The sequence below is a fragment of the Ochotona princeps genome, unplaced genomic scaffold, assembly GCF_030435755.1.
Source record: "Ochotona princeps isolate mOchPri1 unplaced genomic scaffold, mOchPri1.hap1 HAP1_SCAFFOLD_167, whole genome shotgun sequence".
NCBI classification, from domain to species: Eukaryota; Metazoa; Chordata; class Mammalia; order Lagomorpha; family Ochotonidae; genus Ochotona; species Ochotona princeps.
In genome coordinates, this window is record NW_026699128.1 from 205,001 (window position 1) to 220,000 (window position 15,000).

Consider the following 15,000-nt stretch of genomic DNA (forward strand, 5'->3'; position numbering starts at 1 on the left):
TCCTCGCTCTCCCCTCCCCCACTCCTGTTTTTCACATATATGCATAGATACGTGTGTATATATGATGTGTTTATATATGTATATATATATATTGCTTTTATCGTGATTTTTTTGAATTCTGTGTTACGATTTCTTGGAGATTGGGATTTTCCCCGCCGACGGCTCTCTCTCTCTCTCTCTCTCTCTCTCTCTCTCTCTCTCTCTCTCTCTCTCTCTCTCTCTCCCCTCTGCTCTCTCTCTCTCTCTCTCTCTCTCTGCTCTCTCTCTGCGCTCTCTCCTCTCTCTCTCTCTCTCTCTCTCTCTGCTCTCCTCTCTCCTCTCTCTCCCCCTCTCTCCCTAACCCTTTCTTTTCCAAGGAAGGCGGTCGACCAGGTGCCCCATTGCAGCTCCTCTCAGCGGAGGTCGACCAGATGCCCGGTGGCAATTGACTCCGTCATTTGCCACCAGGTGTCGCTGTTTATCTATTTGTTTTCTATGTCCTCTCAGTCTTCCTAAAACTTCCCTCCCCCTCCCCCTCTTTGCCCCCTCCTTGCCATCTCTGCACCGCTTCTCCCTCCCCCCCCATTCAGATGTTCAGTGTTAACGACTTTCTTGTTTTCTTCCCACCCCCACCTACTCCCACCCCTCCCTCAACAGATTTTCCCCATTTGAGTACAGTGGTATAATCCTTCCTAAGGAATCTTCCTTCCATCCGTCTCTACACTTGTCCAACGGTTCGGTTCGTTCTCTCTCTCTCTCTTTCTCTCTCTCTCCTTCTTTCCTTCCTTCCTTCCTTCCTTCCTTCCTTCCTTCCTTCCTTCCTTCCTTCCTCTTGGGGAGTCTTTCTAAAAACTGTTTAAACTGTAAATTTCATTTTTTCTTGGCCTTATGCATTTATTTTTCCCTTTGCTCCAGAAAGAAAGAAAGAAAGAAAGAAAGAAAGAAAGAAAGAAAGAAAGAAAGAAACACTCGTTCCAGCAGGGGAAGCTGGGCTCAACGTTCAGTGATGACCTGCCTCTGCTGGCCCCACCAAGATGCTCAGGTGTGCTGCGTTGCGTCCTAGACTAGAAAAGATATCCAATCGCTTCTCGGCCTTTTGGCTAAGATCAAGTGCAGAAAACATATCCAGGCAAAACGGGGGTGGGGGGGGCCGGGGCCGGGGGGGGGAGGGAGGAATGATTCGGCGACCCGTGCTTTGCCACACACACACACACACACACACACACACACACACACACGAAACAAAAAAATAGAGGTGCTGGGATGGAACAGGAGCTGACCGGGCACACGTGGGATGAATGGACACAAGGATCGATCGTAAGCTAACAACTCTGGCTGGCGCTCACTGCTTGTTTCTTGGGTTCCTTTTGGTTTTTCAGGGAAAAGCGGCTGCTGTGCGTAGGTGGATGAAGAGGGAGGGAGCGAGGACCTCATTGGGAACAAGAGGTGGATGAAGAGGACGTGTCTTCCCCGCTGCTGCCGCCCCCGCCGCCGGAAGGACCCACCCTGCCCCCAGTGGTACGCCCCATCACCCCCGACACACCCAACAGCACCCACGTTTCTGTTTCTGCTCCCCGAATGCCCCTGCCGATGTCTGCCTTGCTGCTGCGATGGTGGAAGCCTGACCTTCCTGCCACCATCTACTTCCACTATGTGCCCCGTTCAATAAAGTTTTCCCCTGAGCCACTAACTTCTGCTTGAGCCTGATGATTTGGTGAAACATTGAGTGAAGCCAGGCGGGCGCGCGCGCGCGCACACACAAATACAAAAACAGTGTGCCATCCGGGTGGGTGCGTGTGCGGATGCTGGCTGGCTGGCTGGCTGGCTGGCTGCCTGGCTGCCTGGCTGGATGGCGGTGGGTGGCTTGGTGTGCTTTTAGGGACTCAACTGGCCCAATGACGGCTTTGAGAGCAAGCCATGCCGGGCCCCTCTTCTTCCCTCTCCCATCCACCACATGACTGGACTGCCCTTCACCCCGGGCCGACTCTGGGGAGAGTCCCTCCTGCTTCTCCTTGGTAGCCTGGGATCTTGCTTAGTTAGCCTTGCGGGACGGGAGGGGGGGTTGTAGGGAGGGAGGGAGGGAGGGAGGGAGGGAGGGAGGGACGGCGTGGCAGAGATTTCTCTACCTCATGATGGCGAGACGGCCACCTACACGTAGATACCCACCACTGGCTGCCTGTGCTGTGGGCGGGGTCCCAAGCCCTTGGGCCAGCTTCTGCTGGAACGGAGAGAGGGACGTCTTTTCAGACCTACCTAGAGCGGCCTGGACTTCAGTGCCACTGCCACTGCCGCTGTCGTGCCACCATGCCCACCAAACCCAGAGTCTGCAAAGAGCGCTCTAGTGTCTGGGAAACCCCTCGATCTAGGTGCACATTGAATCGAAGGTGATGGAAATCATGTGTGTGGAGTTTAGCACGTGCGCCTACAAGGCTCTCATGACCGTGGTGCGGAGCATGCTACTTTTCCTACAAGTTTCCCTTAGGTTAGAAAACACTGGAAATGACATCTCTTCCCCCCCACCACCACCACCACCACCACTCTCCATCGTTGTCTGTCCGGACACATTGTCTATCCTGACACGGTGTCGGTAAATTCCACTCACTCACTCACTCCCGGAATACAGATCATTCGAATTTACATTCGTGATTTCACCATTTATTTATTTATTTATTTTCTCCTCAATTCTCTCTCTGAGCTTTGGCTCAATATCTTGTCAAAATGCCATGTAAACACCTCTGGATGGGGCTCCGAGGCATATGGGTTTAGTTGTTGCTGTTGAGGTTCTGCGCACGTTTTGTCAGAAACGCTTAGTTCTCTCTCTCTCTCTCTCTCTCTCTCTCTCTCTCTCTCTCTCACACACACACACACACACACACACACACAGGTTTGAGGCCAAAGCTGTTGAAAAACCTGTTTGTATCCTAAACAGAGTTGTGTAGCGCTGAGAACCAGGATTCCATACTTTCTGTTCACCAACTTCTGAGTTCTCTAAGGCCTGCATTTGGGGGGGAAAGTTCTGAACTGACTGGTGAAGTGGTGGAAGATTCCTCTCTCTCTCTCTCTCTCTCTCTCTCTCTCTCTCTCTTTCCATTTTTTTTTTTAAACAAAGAAAAACTGGCAATGTTGTCACGGTGCTGGTGGAACCGCGGTTTCCACATTTTTGGCTCGCTCGCTCGCTCTCTAGCTCTCACCATCCTGTGTCATCTATGTCTGCTTATTGGAAGGACACAGCGACAAAGAGAAAAGGGAAGGAACTTGTGGGTGGAAGAATCTCTTCAAAGAGCTCGCTGTTTTGCTCGTCCTTGCCCCTCTCTCTTCCTCTCTCCTCTCTCGTCCTCTCTCTTCTTTCCTCCCATCTCCTCTGACACACCCGCTCCCCCCTTCACCGCTCCAAACAAACTAGCTCACAAATCTCTCTCTCTCTCTCTTCCTCTCTCTCTCTCCCATGATTGACTTGCAAATGAATAAATACAAGAGTCTTAAAATGTGGTGTTCACATTAAAGGAAAATGTAACTAGTTTTCTGCCCACTTCAATGTTCCACACTGTTGGGGTGGTGGTGGTGGTGGTGGTGGTGGTGGTGGAAATCTTATTTTGCCTTCAGTGGAGTGGAGAGAGAGAGAAAAAAAAAGAAGGCATTCAACACCAGGTTGTTGAAATCCACTAAATATTCCTAAGGGTGCAGTAATTGGGCAACCAGGTGGCAACATTTGGTCGCTACACCGCAACCCTGAGTGCGATTGTGCTGAGTCAGGTGAGAGAAAACAAACACTTAAAGCATGTATTTGATTTACTTGGAAGCCAGCCTGCTGAGTGATGGCTTGGTGGTGGTTGAGCGGGGGGGGGGGGGGGTGGGAGGAGGAAAGGGGCATGGGGGGGGGGGACTTTGACAAATCTTCGCACACGTGGGTGGCACAACATGAATTCTTCTTTAAGGAGTCCCGAACAACCCAACTTTTTCCTTTTTCCTTTGCTCTCTCTACTTTCTCTGACCCCTTTGATCCCTGCACTAGGATGCTGTCAAGTAAAAAGCAGTCCTCTCCTATCAGTGGGTGCTGGCTAATGAACCACTGTGAGGGAAGCGAAACACATCGGAAAGTGGCTTGGTGATGGAATACGCTGGGGTGCACCAGTGACACCCAGGAGGAGAAAAGCCAAGCCAAAACAAAAAGTGCCTCCCTGCCTGATACCACCCTCCCCTCCCCCACAAGCCCCAGGGAAGGAAGGAGGGAGAGAAGCTGTGTTTCACTGATGGTGGGTGGGTCTTGTGTGTACGTCTTGCAAGTCACCTCCCCAATCCACATCTCCTTTCCCAGGCCAGAGCTAGAGCCAGAGCCAGGGTCCAGGGTCCAGGGACATGTAAGGAGAAGCATGGGGCAGGCAGGGCACCCGCACCCCGCCTCCTCGTCAGAATGAGCCTCTGTGTGTGTGTGTGGGGGGGGGTGTGCCCCAAGAAAGCAGCAGCCTTCGTTTCGGAAGCCACTGGCTTGAGGGACGCAACCTCTCATTCAATTCCAAGAGACCTCATTCATTGCCTTCATTGAAATGCAAATGGTTGGTTCAAAGTCCCGTTGTCTGCCAAAGGCTTCACTTTCTCTCCGCTCCACCCAGAGCCATACCTGCCCTCAGGCGTTTGTCAGTGAAAGGATCTGCCTCTCCGACTGGGGCAAAGGTCAGCCACAGTCGGTCACTCCCCTTCGCTCGCTCTGGAAGTGCAAAGTGGGATCTGGCCGCTGCTTTCTGACTCGCATGGGGCAGACCATGAGTGGTTCTCAGGAACGGCTCCCTTCTGATGTGGCCTTTCCATCGGCATTATTGATTCACTCTTCCATCCATCACCTTAACTATGTGAACGCGTGTTATTAACCTGTGCGTGTACTTCTGTCACTCAAACAAGCAGAACTGCTCAACATCAAGCATCCCTCCCTCTCAATAGAACGATCTAGCTGAACCGATTACTCAAAACACAGACAGGAACCCCTTACCTGTCCTTGTGCAGGTGCGCGGGGCGGGGGTGGAGGGGCGGTGGGAGGGGTTGCAGGAATATACTAGGCCTGTGCCCCGTGCCAGGCCCGGTTCTCTGCTTGGATCGGCGTTGGACCGAGCGACCAGGACACAGCAGTCCAGAGCCTTACTTACATCTCACAGTCGGTGCCTGTTCAGAAAAAACAATTCCTCCATCCATCCATCCATCCATCCATCCATCCATTTTATTTTTATTGAAACTCAGATATATATAGAGAGAGAAGGAGAGACAGAAAGAAATATCTCCTGCCCGCTGGCTGGTTCACTCCCCAAGTGGCCACCATGCTTCATAAAACTCATTTCTTATCCAGTTATAATTTCATTAAAATATCTCATGTTTCCCAATTGGATAAAAAACAAATGGTATCTAAAAGTCTGCATACGAACCAGCGTCGCAGCCCTATGATTTTATCCAAATGAAAATGCATATGAGAGAGTTATTTGCACCCTTACAGCTATCACAGCTCAATTCACAATAGCCAGATACGGGATCAACACAGATACCCATCAGCGGGTGACAGAATAAAGAAAATGTGGCACACAAACACTATAGAATACTACCCATTCATAAAAATTAATGAAATTGTAAAACCTGATATACTTTTTTTAAAAATTATTTTTTAATAATCTTACTTGGTTGATTAGGGAACAGAGTGTCAAGGGCTACAGGGTGAAAGTGGGAAATACCATTGTTTCCACATCAATATCATTTTACCCTGTATCTGGGGTCAGGGGAAAAAAAAAAAAAAAAAAAAAAGGGAAAAGCCCCACCCAACCTCCCACCCATCCCAGATCCCCAACGGGAGGCACGCTCTGAGGCTCCTGCTCATACAGTTCTGATAGTTCATCAGTTCTGGACTGCTGCCAATGTCTCAGTTCCAATCGCAATGAACCCTATTCAGAATCCACTGGCTGACAGTCTCTTCATGGTTGGGGTTCTAAGATCAGCAGTTCAGTTGGAGGGATCTCTCTCCAAAGAAACTTCATCTGAGATGATCACAGGCCTGATTCCTGCGCGAGTCTGCTAGTACACAGTCCAACACCGTCCGTCACACCGATCGGCTTATGATCATGCTGGTCGTTGGGATTGCCGGGTTCGTTCTGTTTCCAGGCCTGTCTTCCTCGTGAACCGACGGGTGTCGTAGTCCGGTTCGATCCTGCCCGCTTCATATTCGGTCCTCACGCAGACCGGTTGGAGCTGCAGCCTAGTCGGGAAGTAGTTGTCCAGCAGGGGAGCCCACATTCCCCTGTCAGCTTTGCCTCCTCCCCCTGACTATCACATGTGCTGTTTGGGCGCTGCAACCACATCTGGTACGGCTCACCTCACCTTGGCATTCCTTATTGTGTACTAGTATGTGTCGCAACCGAACCTGGCTCGACCCACACTCTGTTCTGGCGCTCGGACTCACCAGCGGGTGATGTGAACAGGTTCAGCCTGGTCTTGCCCCCAATCCATGCCATGTGTATACCAGTGGGATAATTTCCATAGCCTGTTCTGGGCTGTTTCCTATTTGTGCTGCTTGCGCTTACCTGCAGGGACTGTGTCCTGCCAGAGGAGTTGCCCAGGCTCCTCCATCAGAAACTCTCCCAGTGCCAGGCTTCACGCATACCAGTGGGTCCATGAGCCAGCCCTGTTCAGTCCACCTCCTGTCCTAGCAGGAACAGTGGTGTTTCCTGACTGTTCTTCAACCCAATCTGGTTCTTATTGTTGGACGGTGAAGGATCCTGAGGTGGAGCCGGCAGCCACACGCCAGTCAGGAGGACCCTGTGCGCGCGTGCGCGTGTCTGTGTGTGTGAGTGTGTGTGTGTGTGTGTGGTTGGGAGGGGTGTGTGTGTGTGTGTGTGTGTGTGTGTGTGTGTGTGTGTGGTTGGGAGGGGTGTTGCTGAGAGAAGGAGAGACAGAAAGAAATATCTCCTGCCCGCTGGCTGGTTCCCTCCCCAAGTGGTCGGGGCTGAGCAGAACCAAAACCAGGAGCCGGGAGCTTCTTCCCGGTCGGTCTCCGCCACACAGGCGGCTGCCGATACCGAAGGCTTTGTGCCATCCTCGACCGCTTTTCCAGGCCACAGGCAGGGAGCTGGACGGAAGTGGGGCAGCTGGGACTCGAACCGGCACCCGTATGGGATCTCGGCACGTACAGGCCGAGAAATGGAGCCACTAGGCAACCGCACACGCCTGGCCCAAGCAACAACTCTTGCCTTCCCCTCGTCTTCTTGTCTGGTCCGGGGAGATGCACGCTGTCGACATCTCTGGCCCAGGCCTTGTATGTTTGGCACATACGGCCTGATGATCTATGGGTAGCTTGCTGTTTTAGTTCAGGCAGGCCTTAACGTGCTCTCCGACGGGAGCTACGGCCTAGCTGACAGGAGGAGTGCCTGCCTGCCTGCCTGCCTGCCTGCCTGCCTGCCTGGCGTTCCCCTAGCAGGCTGGCGGGCTCCCAGCCCCAGATCTTGGGACCGTCTGGGGGCTAATGCGGTCCGGCCGGCCTGCCTGATGTAATTTTTTCACCCAGGCAGTCCCGGCGCTTTGCTGACAGCTGGGTGTTGTGGCCTAATCCGGCTGGCCCGCCCGCCCGCCCGCCCGCCCGCAACGCACCCACCCACCCGCCCAGCCATTTTGGCTCTCTTTTTGCCTGACTGGGTGCAGCGCCCTAACTTGATTCCGGTTCTCACGCTCCCTCTCCACCACCCCCACCGCACCACCCCCGGTTCTTGCGTGCGCCAGTGGGTGCTGTGGCACAATCTGAGATGGCCCACCACCAGTCCCAGCTATCGCCATTGGGCTGGGGTACGGCAACCTAGCCTGGCCTGGTCCATCCCCAGCCCTCCTGCGAACTGTGGGGTGCTAGCCAGTTCACAGTTCAATCCAGCCTGGCTTGCGCCCCAACCCGGCCTGGCTAATTATATGTGTGTTTTGGAAGGCAGCTCTTCTCTGCGTTCACATCTATCTTTCTTTTCTTTAGGATTTAGTCACTAGGCTAACATGCCGGCCGGACCCAACCAACCAACTAACCAACCAACCAACCCCTTGTCTTTGATGGACCGTGGGTGGGTGGGTGGGTGGGGTGTGGAGGCGGAAGAGTTGGAGGGTCAGCTCACCATCTCTTATTCTGCGGAACTGAAGGGAAAGGGTGCTCTGAGGGAGAGACTGGGGCACCTGTGCCTGAGTTGTGGGTGTTGTGTGCGGTCGGCTCTGCGGACAAGTCAAGGGGACTTGAGGACGGCAGAGCAGGAGGACATATGGGCTGGCCTGTGCCCTTCCTGCCCGAGGATTTCTCTGGTGGATTGGGAATGAAAGGCCACTATGCCGACGTGAAGGCCTCACAGGTGGCCTTACCTGACACCTACTTCTCCCTCCATGTTCTGGATCCTGGCCAGGAACCACTCAGCGTGCAACCACTTCTGCTCACAAATTGGAAAGAGAAAGCTGTGTGATGCCCCCTCCTGGGATAGAGAGAGAGAGAGAGAGAGAGAGAGAGAGAGAGAGAGAGAGAGAGAGAGAGGTGAAGAGGCCCAATCCCAGCCTGGCTGCTCCCTTTCTCCTTTTCCTCATCTGGACCTTACCTGCAAATGGGGAACAGAGAAGACTGAATTGTTGTCACATTCTCACTAACTCAATTTCAATCTCTCTCTCTCTCTCTCTCTCTCTCTCTCTCTCTCTCTCTCTCTCCCCCTCTTTTCCTCTCTCTCCTTTCACATCCCTAACCTGTTTCCATGGCACATCCTTTCTGTCCCTGAGGAACTTCTTGGGTCTTGCAAGAGCTCACAGGAAGGACAGGCAGACGCAAGGGCGCTGCAGAATAGCTTCACTGGCTTTTCCTCCACTTTCATGTCCCTGTGGCTCCACTTCTGATCTAGCTCCCTGTTTGTGCCCTGGGAAAACAGCGGAGGGTGGTCCAAGTGTACGGGACCCTGCACCTGTGTGGGAGGCCTGGAAGAAACTCCCAGCGCCTGGATTCGGATCGGATCCAGTCAGCTCCGGCCGTGGTTGTGGCCATTTGGGGAGTGCACCGGCGGATGGAAATCTTTCTGTCCGTCTGTCTCTCCTTCTCTCTGCAAATCTGCCTTCCCAATGAAAATAAGTCAACCTCAAGGCCAAATAAATAAATAAAAATAAAACTAGAGAACAGAAAGTGAAAGCAAGACAGTGGGGGATACTGGCATTGTGGCACCGCACACACGCTCAACAGCCTGTCAGCAGACACACTGGCCTTGCCGTATGGGAACACCGATTTCATCTTGTTCCTGGCTCCTGGCTTCGGCCTAGCTTGGCCTCAGCTGCTGTGACACAGGAGGGAGAGAGCCCTTCCACACTTTGTGACAATACCGCCTAGGGAGGGACATCCAGGAGAGACAAGGGTGGAGGAAAGGTCTCTTGGCACATATTGTGGGAACGGACTTGGGGTGAGGCGCTGACTGGGTTGTAGCTGTGTGTGTATAGGGAAATCTTTGCTGTACCAATGTGGTTGGGGACATTGAGATGGACTGAACCGGGTTTCTGATTTTTGTGAGACAGTCTTTCTCTCTCTCTCTCTCTCTCTCTCTCTCTCTCTCTCTCTCTCTCTCTCTCTCTCTTTCTCTCTCATTACTGGATGAGGTTCCCCGGGAGAGCTGGGCTTGGAAAAACGTGGCCCAAGGGATGAATCTGGAACTGACCCCTGGGCTCGAGACTCAGTGTTGTCGTTGTGATCTCTTGTCTTTGCTCTTCCTGCTCCCCCATCCTTCATCTTCCCCGTCCCATCGCAACCCCAACTGACTCCAAACCAGAAACCCCAGCGTGTTTCAAGAATCCACTCGTGCTGTCTGCGCGCCATCTAGTGGCCACAGTATCGGATCGGACAAGAGGCGAAAGCCAAGATGGCGCTGACGGCAGAAGCCAAGATGGCGCCCGCGTCTGAACAAGTCTCGCGTCTCGCGAGGCCTCGGGGTGGTGGTCGGCGTGGAGTTTGGGGGGGTCGAGGAAGGAGGAGGGAGGGAGGGAGGGAGGGAGAGAGTCGGTCTGGCGCAGGCGCAGTAAGCACAGTCGGGCTTCTGGCTTGCTGGCTGAGCAGTGGCGGCGGTGCCGGCGGTGGGGGGAGGGGGGAGGGGGGAGGGGGCCGCGGCGGCAGAAACCGTCCTTCCGCCGGGCCGGGACTGCACTGTGCGCGCCTCTCTAGGTGCTCCTGCCACGTCCAGGCGGGGGGATCTGTTACCTTCCCAGGGATGTTGCCTTAGTTCTTTCTTCTTGGATCTCTCCATTCCTTTTAGGCTCTGTTTCTCTCTCTCTTTCTCTGTTTTGCTCGCCGATTCCCGCTTTCCTCTCTTTCTTTCTTTCGCTTTCTCCTTTTCACTGTCTCCTCTCCTTCTCCCACTCCCCTACATCTCCTAGAATTTCACTTGTGACTCCCACCTTTATTTGACAGTCTTCATCCTTACATTCTCTGCCTTCCCCTAGGTTGTTCTTGAGTTGTTTTTTCTCGTTCAATCTTTATAGGCCTTTCTCTCGCGTCCTCATTCTGGATTTATTTTCTTCCCTCATCGGTGTGTGTCTGGCCGTTGTACCTGCGTGTGTGTGTGTGTGTGTGTGTGTGTGTGTGTGTGTGTGTTCTCCCCTAATGTTTCCATTGCTTCCCTTTATGTTGTCTTTCTCTTTTCTTAGTTTTTGTCTTTCTTCTTCTTCTTCTTTTTTTTTTTTTGTATTCTTACCTTTGCCTTCCTTTCAGTTCTCATTCTCTCCTCCCCCCAGCCCCCCCCCCCCCGTTTCTCTCTCCCTTTTCTCTCTCTCTCAATGTCGGTGTTTTCATTTTATTTTCTGTCTGCCTTCTTCCTTTACCTTTGGCTTCCTTGGTCCTTCTTAACTTGTTTCTCTCTTCTCTTTCAACCTATATATGTTTTTCTCTCGCGTCCTCATGCTGGATTTATTATCTTGCCTCATCTGTTTTACTCGTGTGTGTCTGTTTTTTTTTTTTTTTCCCCCCAAAAATTTTGTTCTACTGTGTCCATTGCTTCCCTTTATGTTGTCTTTCTCCTTTCCTAGTTTTTGGTCTTCCTGGTTTTTTTTTTTTTTTTTCTTTCTTTCTTAGTTTTGCCTTCCTTTCAGTTCTCATTCTCTCTCTCTCCCCCCCCCCCCGTTTCTCTCTCCCTTTTCTCTCTCAATGTCGGTGTTTTCATTTTATTTTCTGTCTGCCGTTTTCCTTTACCTGTGTGTGACCAAGTCTATCCACCCTTCCCCCAAGACTGTACTGATAGGTCAGATGTATCCTGTCACAGTAGATGCGTGGTCACTCACTACTACAACTCGATTCTCCCCAAGCCACGCGACCTGGTGTTCCATGCATCAACACCGAATGTTAACATTTCACCAGTGACGGTCACGACACAGTTTGGTTCTAAATGAGAGGCAAGGCAAAGCAACCGACCTGGCGGCCGGGACCAGCCAGCACCCCCTGCGAGGGGAGGGAGGGAGGGCGGCAGTGACACACATTTCCCTGCCTATCTCGGCTTCATTGCCTGGCTGCGTGCATCCAGCGTGCTGTCCCTTTGTCCCTTGGTGCTGGCTGTCTGACTCCACCTGGTGGCAGCCGTGCTGTAGCTGTAGAGCATTCTGGAGCCGGCAAGGGCGAGCAAGTGGGTGGAGAGCCCGGGACAGGATGTGACAAAGTCCCCAAGCTGCAGGCGGGAGAGTCCCAGCCCTGCTGGGACCTTGGTGGCTCGTGTGCTGTTCGGAGATTGAGCCTGGAGGCTTGCAAGTGAGCAGGCAGGCAGCTGCGGGGGTGGGTAGGTGTCTGCTCGCTCCCGATTGTAACCGGGCTGGAGTACCGCTAGAGTGCATGGGGTCGACCAGCACACCCTTTATCACTGCCACCGTGCACTAGGGGACTCGATCGGGGCCGTCGGCGGGGCTGCGAGGCCACGGCCACCGGCCCGACACTTGTCGCCTGCACTAGGGGACCCGGTCGGGACCGTTGGTGGGGCTTGAGGCCACGGCCGCCGGCCCAGACGCTTGTCGCCTGCACAAGGGGACCCGGTTGGGGCCGTTGGCGGGGCTGCGAGGCCACGGCCACCGGCCCAGACACTTGTCGCCTGCACTAGGGGACCCGGCCGGGGCCGTTGGCGGGGCTTGAGGCCACGGCCGCCGGCCCAACACTTGTCGCCTGCACTAGGGGACCCGGCTGGGGCCGTTGGCGGGGCTGAGGCCCTGGGCCGCCGGCCCGACACTTGTCACCCGCACCCTAGGGGGACCTGGTCGGGGCCGTTGGCGGGGCTGCGAGGCCACGGCCACCGGCCCGACACTTGTCGCCTGCACTAGGGGACCCGGCCGGGGCCGTTGGCGGGGCTGAGGCCCTGGGCCGCCGGCCCGACACTTGTCACCCGCACCCTAGGGGGACCTGGTCGGGGCCGTTGGTGGGGCTGTAGAGTTGTTTGCTTTTCTCTAACTCCTGGGGTCGACCAGGTGGCCACAGGAGCATGCCCTGTGGGCGATGGCTGTGTTTTTGGGGACTTGTGACCCGGGCCCCCATCTGAGGGGCGGCTGTGTCCCATAGGTTGTCCCTGTTGTCCCCTGGAAGGGCATTTCTACACCTGCAGTTGTCATTTTGGATCTGCAGGTAGGTGCTGACACGCTGTCTCCTGGTGACTGTCACCGGAAGAGCTGGGCCCCTGGGTTCGCGTCTGGGGCGGTAGGGGGGAGCGCGATGGGCTGCCGGCGGCCTGGCGCTGGACTGCGTTCCCCCTGCCCATCCGGTGCCGAGCTCCCTGCCTGGGTTCGTGCGGGAGCTTGGTGTGCGATCCTGGTTTAGCCCTGCGACGGTGCCACCATCTCCGGCTTAGAATTTGCCCCGAGAGCGGCAGAGGTGAGGCTGGGCGCTGGGTCCTATACCCGTGTCCGTCTTCTGCCGCAGGTGGCCCGCTGCGTAGTGGTGGCTGACAGAACCCCCTCAGAACTGAGTCTCAGTGGTCGTCGGCCTTATGCCGCGTGTGCGTGTCAGGCGTTCCTCCGCTGGGGTTGGCCACCGCTGCTGAAGAGGCAAGGGGCTGGCGAGGCTGCCGACGGACCCCCCCCTGGCAGCTGTCCTCGCTGGGCGTGACCCCCTGTGCCTCGCGTGATGTCATAATCCTAGACCGAGACTTGACCGATGTGGTGATGTGGCGCTCTCCTGGGCCGGGCCTAAGCCGCTTACAGACGAGGGACGGCCATTCATGGCGAATGCTGCCGAGCTGCTCGTTCTGTCTTGCGGGCTCCTGGTTCCTCTTTCCCCTGCCTCGGCGTGGTGGGAGAGGCCAGGGGTGCGGAATCCGGCTCGATCTCCGCTCCCTCTGCCTTGTGCCGCCTGAAGGTGCTGGCGTTGGGGGTCCAGGCGGGGGTCCTCGGACGTGGCGGACACCCTTCGCCCTCTGCCGTGTCGGTGTGTCATGGTGTGTGGGCGGGCCCCGTCCCGCGGTGGTGGTGCGGGGCTTGTCTGGCAGAGTCTGACCCTGCTCAGCTCTCTGCGGTGCTCCTGGAGCGGTCCAGGTCGTTTGCCTCTCAGGCGCCTGGAACCGAGTGGTGCCGTCGCTCCTTCACTGCCCCGGTGTGCTCTCTCCCGGGTGTGCCGTCGCAGCCTCGCTGGCGTGTGCTGCTTGGTGCGTGGGAGTCCCTGGGGGGTCGAGGCGGTAAGGAAGAGGCAGCGTGGGTGCAGCGCAGGCCCGTCGCCGCCGCTGCTGCTGCCGCCTGTGGCCTTGCTTGGCCGCTGGTGTCCCCTGCGCGTCTGTGGGGGCAGGTGGCTTCCTTTCCTCTACCGCAGACCCCTCCGCCCGGCTTCGGGCTCGCCCCGCGGGTTGGGTGTTGCTCCCTCGAAGGGCCCTCTCGGCCTGGTGAGAGGTGCGCTCGGGGTTGGTGGGGTGCGGCCCACCTTCGGTGAGAAAAGCCTTCTCTAGCGATCCGACAGGGACGTGCCTTACGTGATGGGGTGCCGTATCCCCCGCTTGTCGCCGTTCCTTCCCTCCTGGTGTGTGTCGGTAGCCACGCTGCTGACGACGCGGATGGCTCGGGTTCGTTGTGCGTTAGGTGGCGATGGTCGCTCGTTCCCTCCGCCCTCCCCTCGGGGAGTGTGTGGGGGTTACGCGTGGGCTCTTCTGGCCCCCTTCCGCTGGGGGCCGGACGCTGCCTCTCGCACCTCTACCTCGCCGTGGCCCGTGCCTCCCCCCTCTGGGTCGGGGGAGGGTCCCGCTGGGCCGGGCCGGGTGTGTCCCGGTGCCTACTGTGGGCCTGACGGAGGGGCTCCTGTGGTCGCTCGCACGCACGCATGCGGTGCGCGTGTGTCGCCTCCGGTGTGTGGCCTTCCGCTTGCCACCTGGGGCCCTGGGGTTGTGTGTGGCTTTGTCCCGTGCTGTGCCCCTGTGGCCCTGGTGGTGGGGTGGCTCTGCTCGCTTCCCGCCCTGGGCTTGCCGTTGGCCCGCTGGCCGGTCACCGCCGGCGAGGGTGGTGCGGTGGGGCCACGGGTTTGGGCCTGTTGGGTCTCCCCTCGGCCGCGTCGGCCTTGGGAGCGTTCCTGCGGGGTTACGGCCCTCGGGACCGGGGCCCGGATGTTGGCGGATGGAGGCCGGGATCCGGCAGCAGGTAGGCGCCCGGCGTGTGGGCGTTGGCGGCGTCGCGTTGGGGGCCCCGGTGGGGGGGCCTCAGGCGCGCGTCGGGGAACGCGTGGGGGTCGCTGGAGGCGGGCTCCGGTGTCCCAGGCGTGTCACGGGACCGCCCGGGTGTGGGCGGTGGCATCCCGTGTCTGTTTTCCGGGAGGGACCCGGCTTTCGTTGGCCCGAGGTGTTCCCTCGTGGCTCCCCGTCGCGCTTCTGGTGCCTCTCCCCCGTGGTCTGATGCCACCCCCCCATATAGGTACCCCCCTCGCCGCCCGCTGCGGCCTCGTGTCGCTGGCGTGTGGCGTTGAGCGCTCTTTGGGGTCGGGGGTCGGTTGGCTGCGACGTGTGTGGCCTGCGGTGTGCGGGGGCTGGCGTTTCCCCTCATCGTCGGCGGTGTGTGCGCGTGAGG